The 13612-nt window shown below is 41.4% G+C and overlaps 1 protein-coding gene across 9 annotated transcripts in view; it reads left to right on the forward strand.

The window, feature by feature from the left end:
• The window catches only part of TNRC6B (trinucleotide repeat containing adaptor 6B), a 249515-nt gene that overhangs the window by 49133 nt on the left and 186770 nt on the right, over nt 1–13612 (forward strand). For all 9 annotated transcript variants that reach the window (XM_081796270.1, XM_081796269.1, XM_060659480.3 and 6 more), the window contains one exon: nt 12374–12448. The gene's annotated coding sequence lies outside the window, so the exon portion shown is untranslated. The remainder of the gene's footprint in view (nt 1–12373; nt 12449–13612) is intronic.

A 13612-nucleotide genomic window follows, 5' to 3' on the forward strand; every position in this document is an offset into this window, starting at 1 on the left:
CTCCCAGCCCCAGGCAACCACTAATTTACTTTTTGTCTCTATAGATTTGCCCTTTGTGGACATTTAATGTAAGTGGAATCATACAATATGAGATTTCTTGCGAGTGGCTTCTCTCACTGAGTATCATGTTTGCGAGGTTCCCCCCATTGTTTGTATCCGTAGCTTGCTCCTTTTTACTGCTGAGTAGTTTTCTACTGGGTGGATGGACCACAGTGTATCCTTTTGCCAGTTAATGGGCATTTGGGTTATTTCCACTTTTGGGCTATTATGATTAATGCTGCTGTGAACATACATGGTTGTTTGTTTTGGTATTACCTAAATCATTAATAACCAATTGAGAAAATTGGAGACATTCTGTTGCAAAATATTTTAATTATTATTGCAATATATGCAAATTATTATTAAAAATAATAAATATTTAATGTTTATTTTTAAAATAAAAATCTTATCTTAGAACATATGAGATTGCATTTTTATATTATATTAATTCCTTGTTACTCCCTAAAGCCTTTTCCAGATTTGCAATTCAACAATAATCCTGTCGTTTTATTAAGGCAATAAAACCTCATATAATAGAGCTTCACACTTAAAAAAATATATTTTCATAGTTATTATCATTTGAGCCTCACAAGAGGTAGATAGGACAAATTATTACTTGTCTCATTTGTTGCTACCAGGGGGAGGAGTCTATACCCATATTCTGAGGTAATTGTTGTAGGAATCTGTCAAGGCTGTGCTTCTAGTTTGTGGCATACACACAGGGGAGGGCACATTTCAACACCAGAGGACAACTTTTATATGTGATATAGATCCATGTTTGGAGTCTTTGTGGCTTATTCATTCCACAGATATTTACTGAGCATCTACTGTTAGGTTAGGGTTAGGGTTAGGGTTAGGGTTAGGGTTAAGGTTAGTGCATGCCAGGCCCTGTGCTAGGTGTTGGGGATTGAGGAGTAAAAGATTTAGTTCCTGCTCTCAAAGAATTAACTGTCCATAAGGGCTGTATACAAGAGAATGAATTGTAATACTGAGCCATGGGACCCCAAAGGAAGAGTATCTAATGTGGAGGGGCTTCTGGGTATAGGGAGGGGGTTATCAGAGTGTATTGATAATAGTCATAATAAATAGCTAATACCTAGTTAATACTGGGTAATAATAATAGCTAGTCCCTAGTGCTTACTCTGTCCCAAGCATGTTCCAAACACTTTGCATATATTTACTCATTTAATCCTCACACTCCCCAGTGAGGCAGATAATATTTTTATCCTATTTTACAGATGTGGAAGCTATAATAAAACTAAAGTTGGTAATTCAACCAAAGTCACAGAACTAGTAAATGGCAGCTCTAGAATTTGAACTAGGCAGTGTGACTGCAGAGTCTGTGTCTCCTGCAAAGATTTCTCATAGGAGATGACACCCAGGTTGTATCTTCAATGACAGTTTGTACCTAGTCTGGCAGAAGGGTGATTGGGGTTTGTCTACATGGTTTTCTGGACAGAAAAATATCATGAGTAAAAGTAAAGAAAGCACCTGGTTGAGAGCGAATGTGGCAGACTACTTGTTAAAAAAAGGTAGATGGCAAGAGGCGAGACTAGGAAGACAGGGCTTGGTAATGAAAGGCCAGAATGCCTTCTGAGGAACTGGGGTTCGGTGATCTAATTGTCAAATGAAAGGTAGCGCTTTTGCCTTTGTATTAGTTTTGTTTGCGTTCATTCTTGTTTATTGTGAAATAGAGCACACAGCCAGAAAAGTGCATAAAATACAAATGTCAAACTTAATGAATTAATTTAAAAATAACCACTCCTGAGGTCAAGAAATAGGATATTACGGGGACGCAGCAGCCTCTTCATAACGACTTTTGCTTGTCAGAGTTTTCCCTTCCCACCTATAGGTAACCACTCTTCTGATATTTTTTTCTTTTTACGTTTCCCACCTGCATACCTCTACACATTATAGTTTTGGCTAATTTTGAACACAGAGTCACCTGGTATGTATTCTTTTGTCTGGTCATTATGTTTGCAAGATTCATCCATGTTGTTGTGTTTGGCTCTTGTTCCTTCATTTTCATTACTGTATGGTACCCTATTGTGTGAATATGTCAGAAGATATTTATCCATTCTACTACTGGGATATTTGGATTGTTCCCAGTTGAGGGCTGTTATGGATAGTGCCACTCTGAATGTTTTTGTATATTTCTTTTGGGGCATGTATGCATTAATTCTCCTGGCTTAATACATAGGAGTAGAATTGCTAGATCATAGAGTATGTCTGTCTTTAACTTTAGAATAATGGAGAATTGTATTCTGAAGTGGAAATAACAGTTTACATTCACATAATCAGTGTATGACAGTTCCTGTTGTTCTGTATCCTTGGCAACTCTTGTTATTATCAGACTTTCATTTTCTGTTTTCTTGTGTTTATTTATTTATTTTTTAGAGAGAACGCATGTGCGTGTGTGCCAGTGGGGGAGGGGCAGAGAAGAGAGAGAGAGAGAGAGAGAGAGAGAGAGAGAATCCCAAGCAGTCTCCATGCTACCAGCGCAGAGCCAGCTCGAGGCTCGATCCCATGAACAGTGAGATCATGACCTGAGCCAAAATCAAGAGTCAGATGCCCAACCAACTGAGCTACCTAGGTGCCCTGATCAGACTTTAAAATTTTTAGCCATTCATGGGGCGCCTGGCTGGCTCAGTTAATACAACATGTGACTTTTGATCTCCGAGTGGTGATTTTGAGCCCCATGTTGAGTGTAGAGATTACTGAAAAATAAAATCTTTACTAAATAAATAAATAAATAGTTTTTAGCCATTCTAGTTTATAATGGTATATCATTATCATTTTCCTTTGTATTTTTCATTGTGGTTTTCTTTTGTAGTTCTCTCACTTCCTATTGAGGCTAGACACCTTTTCATATGTTTGTTGACCAGTTAGATAATGCAGTTTTTTGTTTTTGTTTATTTGGTGATGTGCCTCATCTAGTCTTCTACCTATTTTCCTATTGAGTTATCTTGGTTTTTTTTCCATCTTAGAATTCTTTGTTCTTTCCAATAAGCACCCCTTGTTGGTTTTACATTGCCTGCTTTTTCATTTTCTTGAGGATGTCTTTTGATGAGCAAAAATTCTGAATTTTTATGTCAGATTTATCTGTTTTTTAATAATAAGTGCTTTTTGTATGCTGCTTAAGAAATCCTTCTCTACCCCTAGGTCATGAAAACATCATCCCGTATTACCTTCTAAAAGCTTTATTATTTGTTTTTCATGTTGAGTTATATAGTTCTCCTAGAATTGAGTTTTGTGACTGGCAATTCATAATTAACTTGTTAATGCTCCTCTGCCTTCAAGATATTTTTTATATTTTGTTCAGATTTTCTGGCAGTCTCTGCAGGATGGTTGGTCCGAATTACCTAGTTTACCGTTCCCAGAAGCAGAAATCTCTTTTAAAGTTTTAGTTTCACTTTGACTTAAAAATGAGCCATTCTGGTCTATAAAGGGACCTTAATAAATTTGCTTACTAAAACAAACAAACAAAAACCCTGAAGAGCTGTATAGGTTCATGGTTGTTTCTATTTGTCATATTATTTTTTTTTATTTGAGAGATCAAAAAGAAGCTTCTGTTTTGTATGTATTTCTCTCAGCTATAAAATACTTTTAGATAACTTAAAGCTTCCTACATAAAATGAACAGTTGTACCTACTGCAGGATAATTTTAGAACATTAATCACAGCAAAAATTTAAATTTAAAAATATACTATCAAACATTGACTTAGATGGTAAAAAGGTTTAACCATGGTCATGGCCACCCCTCTTTCCCTGCCTGTCCATATATTTAAACCTCTTTTTTGGCCAGAGATGGACTGTATGCAAACCACATCCAGAATGCTTTTCGTTTGTGCCACAAAATATGAAGAAAATGTTTTCAGTTTATGGCAACTAGATCCATGACATATGACGCTCCAGGAACTGTTTTTACAGCGCACGAGATGCACGGGAACAGAATCGCAAACTCACAGGATTATTGGCAAGGAAAAACTGGCTACGTGGCTGATGTTAAATTTGCTTTTTAAGACAGCCAGATCAAGAAATGTCTGAAGAATCTGAGACTGCAGCAGTGAGATGATTTTGCAGCTAGTAAACACAGCCTCGGGAAGCCATGGCAAGGCAGTTTCTTATGAGCCATTTACAGCTTCGAGGAGAGCGCAGTGTGGGCGCCGGAGAGGAAAACCTGACGTGGCCTCCAGGGAGTGTTGCCGCCGGGGGAAGTGGAGCCTCTCCCGCCTGCAGCACACACAGCACTGCAGACAGGGAGGGAGAGGCTCCCGGCCCCACTGTCGCTGTCGTGCACAACCCCACCTTGCCCTCCTGCTCCTGTCTCTGAGGTTCACAGTGCAGGAGGTGAGCTTGTTTGGAGCCAAGAGGTTCGGAGTAAGCGTGGCGTATGTAGAAGCTCTGGCTCCCCAGCCACACACTTCCTTCCTGCTTATACCCTTGGACCATTTTCTTTCTCTTTTACAGTTAGTAGTTACTCGAAGTGTGATCCAAGGATCCTCCCCCTTCCCCACCCAGACCCCTTCAGCAGGGGGTCCATGAGGTCACAACTCTTTTAATAATACTACCATGATACATGCCTTTTAAACCCATTCTCTCACAAGTGCACAGTGGAGTTTTCCAGAGGCTTCATGACATTCAATACTGCAAAAAACTGAATGCAAAAGCAGATAGGAGGATACGGCTGCCGGCTCCTACACCAGACTTTAAAGATATTTGCAAAAACATGAAACAGTGGCACTTTTCTCAAATTTTTAATCCTCTAAAATATTATTTTTAATTTAAAAAATGTTAACATGTAATGGTGTATTACTAATATTTTTAAATGGATATTTATGAGTATTTTAATTTTTTTCTGCCTTTAATTCTTAGTATGGTAAATCTGGCAATTATAACCTACATAAACAAAAGCTCTTTGGGGTCCTTAATGATTTTTAAGAATTGTGACGAGATCCTGAGACTAAAATGTTTGAGAGCAACTGCTTAAAATCCTGTCAATTCCGTTGGAATGCTAGTTTCTCTCCAAAGCCCGCTCGGATTGGGTGGCCCACTGTTTTTCTCTGCCCTTTTCTAACTGCTGTGCCACGCAGTTTAGTGCTCACTCCTTGTGGAATTGCTTGCCGTGCTCAATTTCTTCTCCTTATCAATAGCATAAGACCTGAGGACAGGGATCATCTGTGAAATGAGAGTTTTTTTGAGATGTCCATGATGTACATTGATGAACACAGCATAAATGGTTATTGGTTAATGGTTATTCATATTATTATTCCCATCTTCAATATAAATATTAAAATTTCCCTAACTCACTGGTTATATTGGCGAACCAATATGCATTTAAAATTTTGTGAACCTTAATAGAAATAGCTATTTGATTAAAAAAACCTACATAAAATCAATATGCAATATGGAAAAAACATAAAGGCTCTTTGATCATGGGTCATCAATAAATCGGGTACAAAAGCTGAACATGTTAATCTGTTTAATTCTTATGTGACCAACAATGGCAGTAAAACCTGGCCATAGGCCCTTGCTCTGCATACGCTAGCATTGCGCTGGGCGCTTAGTGAGCATTTAGTAAAGCTGGCTGAGTTGACTCTGCTGTTTCAGTAGCTGCCTCTGCTGTTGGAGTAGCCAGTCGTCATCATTCCCTGCGTCCCCACCCCCACCTGCGAGTGGTCCGTGCTTGTGCTTAGGTTCTTCAGAGGGTCCTTCCTGTTAAAGAATTGACAAGCCATCGTGGACTGAGCTAGAAGGCGTTAGTTAGTTGGCCAAACTGGATTAGTAGCTGAAAGTGAGCATCCCGGCTTCATACTGCGTTTGTTTTTCTTAGGCAGCCCTCCCTGACTCACAAGATACAAAAATAAATGTAACGTCTTTATACCAGTGTCCTGCTATCAGTCCCCAAATTCCCTTCTCAGCTTCTCCCTGGAAGTCTGTGGGTCCCACACAAATAGCACATTGTCCCAAGAGGCTAGCGTTACTTTACCACGGTGTTCCTTAGAACAGAGCATGAGGCCTGGCAGGTGGTTCAGTTGCTGAGGAAATGAATGAATGCATGCATGCGTGGAGTCTGTACTGTGGCCCTGGATAGACTGTTAAAGCTGATAAGCAGCAGCCTTATTTGAGTAGACTAAGCATATTGTACTGAATTGACTTAATTTTTTTCCCCAAAATGTCTGTGTTTATTCCATAAGAGTTTATTGGAATGTCCTTTGCACTAGCACTGTTTTCAATGATGATAATGCAGTAGTAAATTAAGACTTAGACCCTGCCTTCAGGAACCTTACAACCTAGTAGTATATGCGGCACAAGTGGAAATATATACCAAGTACAGTCGCTAACTCAGAGGGGGGACCCAGCCAGACCACCTGTGGCAAGAGGGAGGCATCAAGAAAGACTTCATGGAAAAGGTTTCCGTAAGCCTGCATCTTGAAGGTAGGGAAGAAATTTGCCCTGTGAGTGGGAAGCCAGTCCAAGTAGAGACAGCAGGTACAAAGCCACCGGCACATAAAGCCATGTGGTGTTTAAGGAAAACTGAAAGCACTGTGATTTTGTGAGATGAAGCCGAGAGATGAACAGGTACCAGGCCTTGAATACCATGTAGTGAGATTGGGGTTTATCTTGAAGATGGATGAGAGACATTGCAAAGGCTGTGTGGGATTGCACTTTATAAAGGTGATTCTAATGCCGGGGGGCAAGGAGGTGGGGGGGGTCTCGAGGTTAAGAAAACCAGCGGAAAAAGTAGTTCTAATAAATTGAGTAAGAAATTGCCAGAATTAAAGCAGTGGCAGTAGGAATAGGAAAGAACGTACATCCTGAAATATTCGGGCATTGGAATCGACAGAGTTTGGTGAGATCAAGATGCTGATGATGGTGCCAGATTTTTTTATTTGAGTGGGATGGTAGTATTCCCAAGTGAGGCAGAAGGAGAAGAACATAGTTTGAGGGAGGGTTATTTCATCTTAGGTGTGTTGCATTTTAAGGACCATGTGGAACGTGAGATGAAAGGCATTGACATTGGGCAGTTTATAGAAGGCTCTGAAGATCGTACGAAAGGTCAGCACTAGAGCGATTTGGGAGTCATCAAGACGTGGAGTGTAGTTAAATCTATGGGAGAGGTAAGGACGTATGTGTATAATACAAAGAAAAGGAAGGATGAATTCCTAAGGAACATGCCAGTGATGAAAGGACAAGCAGAGAAAGACTCTCCAGCAAGAGTCTGCAAAGAAATGGTCTAAGCGGTGCCACAAGTAATGAATTTGGCCCCTTCTGTGGGGTAAAGGGACTAGACATGATCCATGATAGTTGGGGATCAGAACGAGGCTCAATCCTTGAAGCCAGGAGTTGAGTTGAGTTTCCTCACCACAACCCCTGTGCCCTTGTCCCCGTGTACAGAAGCAGGAACTCACCCAGCACCACCCTGCCCCTGTTTGTGCATCTGAAAATCAACAGCGTTGACAAAGGCCTTGGGCTGGCTGCAAACCCAGGGAGACAGGAGGACTCAGACAACAGCTAAGAGACCAGAAACTAAAACAGGCTTCCCCCTGGCTCAATGACTGGACCTACAGTATTCTTTTCTTTTTTTTAAGATTTTACTTTTAAGTAATCTCTACACCCAACGTGGGGCTCGAGCTCACAGCCTTGAGATCAAGCGTTGTGTGCTCCGCTTACTGAGCCAGCCAGGTGCCCTGGGATCTACAATATCCTGATATCAAGATAGGAAAGGAACACCCAAATGATAAGACTTAAAGATCATTCTGATTTTTAAATGGGAAAGAGAGGTTAAAACAAAACAATTGAATAATATCCATTATATTTGGTAACGGTATTGATAGGGAAAGATCTCAAATCACAACCATTGATAAGTAAATGAGAGATAAAGGTGTTGTGACCACAGATATAAACTTCTTTTAAAAGAAACTTAATTAGAAGAGGAAAGAGGAGGAGAACACAAAAGCTAGAAGAGATTTTAGGATTAAAGGGGATGTTTTTAGGAATGTGCGGACCAGAACATTTTACAGAACTTCCAAAGTGCTGAACTTAGGTAGAGGTGACCTGAAACTGCACAGGTAACATTTCCAGATCTTGGAACAATCGTTAACACTTGTGTATTGGCAGCTAAATAGACTCATCTGCCTGCAGCAGAGTTACCTCCACCTGTGCTGCTTGGGCTTTTCATACTATTATTTGTGTTACTTAATTAAATAGGTTCCTTCTGGCCCACTTGGGCTGGGTGCCCCACTTACAGAGCTGAACGTATGGTACCCTCCTGTCTGCCCCGATTCTCCTGGCATCTGTGCCCACCTCCTGGGAAGACCTTCCCAGCACCCTTGCTGGTGTTTTGCTCCACCCCCACATCTGCTGCTTCACTTAAGATGCTTCTTCCGGGACATCTTGCTTGAAGTTAGGCCAGTTGCCAATGACGTGGGCAGTCAGGGTTTTCAGTGTGACTTGTGACTCAGTTAAAAGTTTATAGTAGGCCTGACCCTTGAGCAATACGGGGGTTACGGGGACTGACCCCCTGTACAGTTGAAAATCCCCCTAGAACTTTTGACTCACCCGTCAAACATAACTACTAATAGTCTACTGGTGACTGGAAGCCTTACCGATAGTATAAGTAGTCAATTAATACATGTTTTGTATGTTTTATGTATTACATACTGTATTCTTACAATAAAGTAATGTAGAGAAAATGTTTTTTTAAATTTTTGGAAAATATTTATTTATTTTTGAGGCAGAGAAATAGAGCACGAGTAGGGGAGGGGCAGAGAGTGAGGGAGACACAGAATCTGAAGCAGGCTCCAGGCTTCGAGCTGCCAGCACAGAGCCCGACGCGGGGCTCGAACTCACGAACCGTGAGATCATGACCTGAGCTGAAGTCGGATGCTTAACTGACTGAGCCACCCAGGTGTCCCAGGAAAGAAAATGTTTTTAAGAAAATCATAAGGAAGAGAAAATACATTTATAGTACTATCCTGTAAAAAATTCACATAGAAATGGACCCACGCAGTTCAAACCCATGTTCACTCCAGAGTGAACTGTATATAATAATCTGCATCCCAGAATTATGCCCGGAAATTAAACTGATAGCAATGGTGAGTCCTGGGTAAGGGTAGTGGGAGAGGGGACTTGTCCCTATCACTTGAATTTTTTTAAGTGAGAATTAAATTTAAAAGGATCGGCCCGAGTAATCAAATTTGAAAATTAAAACTATGCCATGTCAGAGGTGATACCAGTAAAGTGGATATAATTTATTGGATATGTCTGTCTTTCAACTTGGCATATTCCCTAGGAGAGATGTAGGTCTGATCACGTCCCATGAGTAAGGTTAGGCACTGGGCTTGGAGGAGCTCTTGAAGTTTAGCAGGTCTGGCAGTAATCTAGTCCAAGGCCCACGGAATCTTCCCAACTGTGTGTGAATCTCAAGACAGTTTGGCTGCTCTGCAAGAGGACCGAGAAAACCAGAGTGCTTCAAATAGTTTCAGTGTTACTTGTGACTCAGTTAAGAGTTTATAGTACGGATGGCTATATATGATCCGGTGGTAGGATTATAGTGTAGTTCTGAACATTTCAAAATGACTTTTGAAAGAATTTGCCATTGCTTATACCTTAGAAGGAAAATAGTGCTGTAGATGACTTCAACTAGATAATTCAAAATGTTGATTTCAGAGCCAAATGTTATGTTTATCTTGAGTACGAGTGCATCTGATACAGAGGTTCACAACCCTGTGGGGAAAGTAAGGAAGCTGTTCTGCAAAAACTGGTTTCCAGAGTTCTTGAAAATTGCCCAGTTTTCCTCGCCTGCCCTTCCCGTGCTTCAACTCCTTTTCCCTCTCTGAACATAAGCAAGCATCTGAGCCCGCCTACCAAGCAAGCAAAGGACTGAGCTGGCCACCGTATCCTTCTAAACTTGTCTGGCAACAAGATATGTAATGATGGGTTACTTTGTGAAGCTGGTACAGAATTTAGATACCTGGTGAGTCTAGAGAAGAAGTCATGTTTAGCCTGTGCAGAAACTAATCAGAACAGAGAACTGAAAATTAGGATTGTCCTCTTGATAGTCTGTAATTGACAAAAAAAATGAAAGAATCGAATCTATCTCTGAGGTGCTGAGGGTCACACACAACTACATAGCTGTTATCCTCCGTGAGGGCCAGACCCATCTGGGAAGTTCCAGCCAGTTTCTTCAACTCTCCCCAGTGCTGTTTAATGGGAAGGCTCCAGGCTCTACACTGGCGTGCTGAGTTATCAGGAACATGTCAGGATTTAGTTCAGCTTATGTTTATTGAACTGCTCGATACCAAATTCAAAGATGTGTCACCACAGAGAGCCTTTGTTGTCAAGGAGCCCCTGTTGAGTGTGGAAATCAGACCCTCAGACACTACTGATATTATATTGTATGTCTTAAGGGAGGGACACTTTGTGCAGCCAAGGAGGGTACAGAAAACTTTCAGGAGATAATACCTGAGGCAGATCTTGCAAGAGGAGTGGATGAGAATCAGGCTAAGGGCCCTCAGCAGACATTAGTGCATGTGCTGTGGGCAGGGGAACCACATGCAATTCCCATGAATAGGATATGAAGGATATGATGGGGCTAGAGAGATCTTGAATTTTGCCCTAAGGGTAGTGGGTAGTTATTGATTGAATTTGAGCAGTGATCTATTCAGAGGTCACATTTGCTTTTTAGAAAGAAAGATTGCTGGGACAACAGTGTCTGTAGTAGAAGGATAGGGCTAATAATGAAAATATCACCAATACTCACCACAGCTCAATTCCATCTGGGATTTATTTATTCAAACACTGTTAAAAAAATAAGCAAAGGGAGAGTGATGACAGATAAGAGGGCAGCAAGGTGCTTTCAAGATTCCCTGAAGCACACTCTCAAACACTGCAGCATGATGTGGGACTAAAGCTGTACCTCATAATCTGCAGCCTTGGGAAATGGAACGCGCTTTCTCGGACAGAAACATTAAGTTTCTTGATCATGAGACAAGGGCACAACTTCCAAATAGTGACAGACTTTCAGACAGCAGTGCGGGTTCTAATCACAGGCGAGTTTCTGTTGGGCTTGCGTGGCCTTGTTTTGGCCACTTTTGCACACACACAGAAGTCCAACCTTAAGCAGGATCTCCTTCTGGTATTTGTTTCTGCCATTGTAAAAGGAAGGGACTGCCTTGGAACCTCTAAATGTCTAATATTAAGTGGCTTTCATTTCATATATCTGTATGTTCACATGTGAGTATGTATTTCATATATAAAGAGAGAGACATTCCATCATGAAATAAACACAATTTTCCTTGCATTTATTAGCAACTTGCTATGATCTGATTTGATTTTGAAGAGGCCATTCCAGCCATTAACTGGGAACGGACACACTGGGGAGGAGCAAGAGTAGAGGCAGCAGACCAGCTAAGAGGCCTCCACAAGTGAGGGATGATGATGGCAGTGGGAAAGAAGAATTCACATACTGTGAATCAGAAGTGACAGGTTGCTGACAAGCTGAGAGAGGGCTGGGATAGGGCAAGAAATCTAGGATGAACCCGAGGTTCTGACCCAAGCAACTGGGTGGAGGATAAGACAGTGGAGATGGGAGAATGAAGTCCGGGAGGGCAGTGAAGAGTGCTCTTTGGGATGCATTAAATCTGAAGTGATTATGAGACACCCTCATGTCAAATGGAGAAGTTGGAAAGGCAACTTGGCATTTTCCTGATAGAACAAATAAGGTAAAATAAAGGATAGAGGTTTAATATAGGTTTTAGTGTTTCAGTTCACATTTTTAAAAAAAGATTTTATGTGTTTGTTTTGTTTGTTTTTAAGTAGGCTCTATGCCCAGCATTGAGCCCAGTGTGGGGCTTGCACTCAAGACCCGGAGATCAAGACCTGAGCTGAGATCAAGAGTTGGATGCTTAACTGACTGAGCCACCCGGGCGCCCCTCAATTTTATTCTAAGTAGTCTTTATACCCAATGTGGGGCTCGAGCCCAACCCCAAGATCAAGAGTTGCACACTCCACTGACTGAGCCACCCAGGTGCCCCTCAGTTCACATTCCTAACCACTTGCCTTTATTAAGCGTGCAGTTGGTGCCCTGCCCTATGCTAGGTGTTTTATATGTATTCCATTTAAACTTCCAAAGAACCCTATGAGGAAAGTGCTATTGTTATTCTCAGTGTTGAATGAGGAAGCTGAGGCTTGAGAGGCTAGGCCGCTGGCCCCGCAGTCCGTGGTGGTAGACAGAAGAGCCCGGATTTGTGCTGGGCTGCCTGAATTCAGAACCATGCGCTGCCATCTTGCTGTGAGCACGCAGCTCATTGTGATTTTTTTCTCTTTCCAGGGTTTTGGTTTTTTGCACTGAATGTAGTCTAGACTCATCTTCACGGGCTTGTGTTGCCCCAGAATACTGTCGAAGGTAAGTTTTTAAAATTTAAATCTGTGTATTGGCAGTGAGATGGGAGAGTCTTCATCTTAAAAAGAAGAAAAGTACATTTTGACGTTATCACTCCTTCCCCAGCTTGTTCCATGAGGGTCTTTAAAGTGGCCACCACATCATCACATCAACTGATTGCATTTCTACTTCAGTAGGTCCCTTTAAAAAGCACATCAAGGGGCACCTGGGTGGCTCAGTCGGTTGAGCGGCCGACTTCGGCTCAGGTCATGATCTCACGGTCCGTGAGTTCAAGCCCCGCGTCGGGCTCTGTGCTGACAGCTCGGAGCCTGGAGACTGTTTCGGATTCTGTGTCTCCTCTCAAAAATAAATAAACGTTAAAAAAAAATTTTTTTTTTAAATAAAAAATAAAAAGCACATCAATCTAAATGATTGACACTGACATTCGGTACCTCATCCTTTTTATAAAGCTAGAATTTGTTATTAGGATTTAGCAATCCCACAGTTTCCTGTGAGCATATTCCTAGCTTGTCTGCCTCTAGCCTGTCCTTACTCCGGTCTGTAGTCCACCTTACTGCCAGAACCAGCTTTCTAAATGATATATTCACCTGTGTCACTCCTTTGCTTTAACAGCTCTCATGGCTCCCAGTTGCTACAGATACCATCCTATAAACCACTTCAAAATCTAATTCCAGTCAATGTTTCTGGCTGCTTTTTTAGTGAGCCCCTATCTGTTGTAAGCCCTACTAGGCCATTTTCTATTTCCCAAATATTTAGTTGTCTTTCATGGCTTTGTGCCTTGGTCAATGCTTTTCTCTTTGGTTAGAGTTTGGAATAAGAGGGGAAAATACAAGCTATCCACTCTTCTTTCCTGTATCTTTCCTACTGTCCCCTTCTCCCAGACCCTCTGGGCAGAATTTCTTTTTCATCTGTATTCTAGGAGGGCCTCTTATTATTACAGTAATAAAGCAGGGTTTTACAGTAGAGTTATTTATTTGTCTCTGCCTCCTTTACTAGTCTGTAAACCCTTTGAGATTTCTTGGAAAGGAGCTAACTGGTTTTTCAGTGCCTATTGGCTGCTCCTAGATACCTTGCTGAGTACTATGCGTATAGTGTTTAATTTAATCCTTACAACCCCTCCTCCTGACCAGTATTATGGATGAAAATAATGAAGATCAGAAAGCTAAG

The sequence above is a fragment of the Panthera onca genome, chromosome B4 (assembly GCF_046562875.1).
Source record: "Panthera onca isolate mPanOnc1 chromosome B4, mPanOnc1 haplotype 2, whole genome shotgun sequence".
Classification (NCBI taxonomy): domain Eukaryota; kingdom Metazoa; phylum Chordata; class Mammalia; order Carnivora; family Felidae; genus Panthera; species Panthera onca.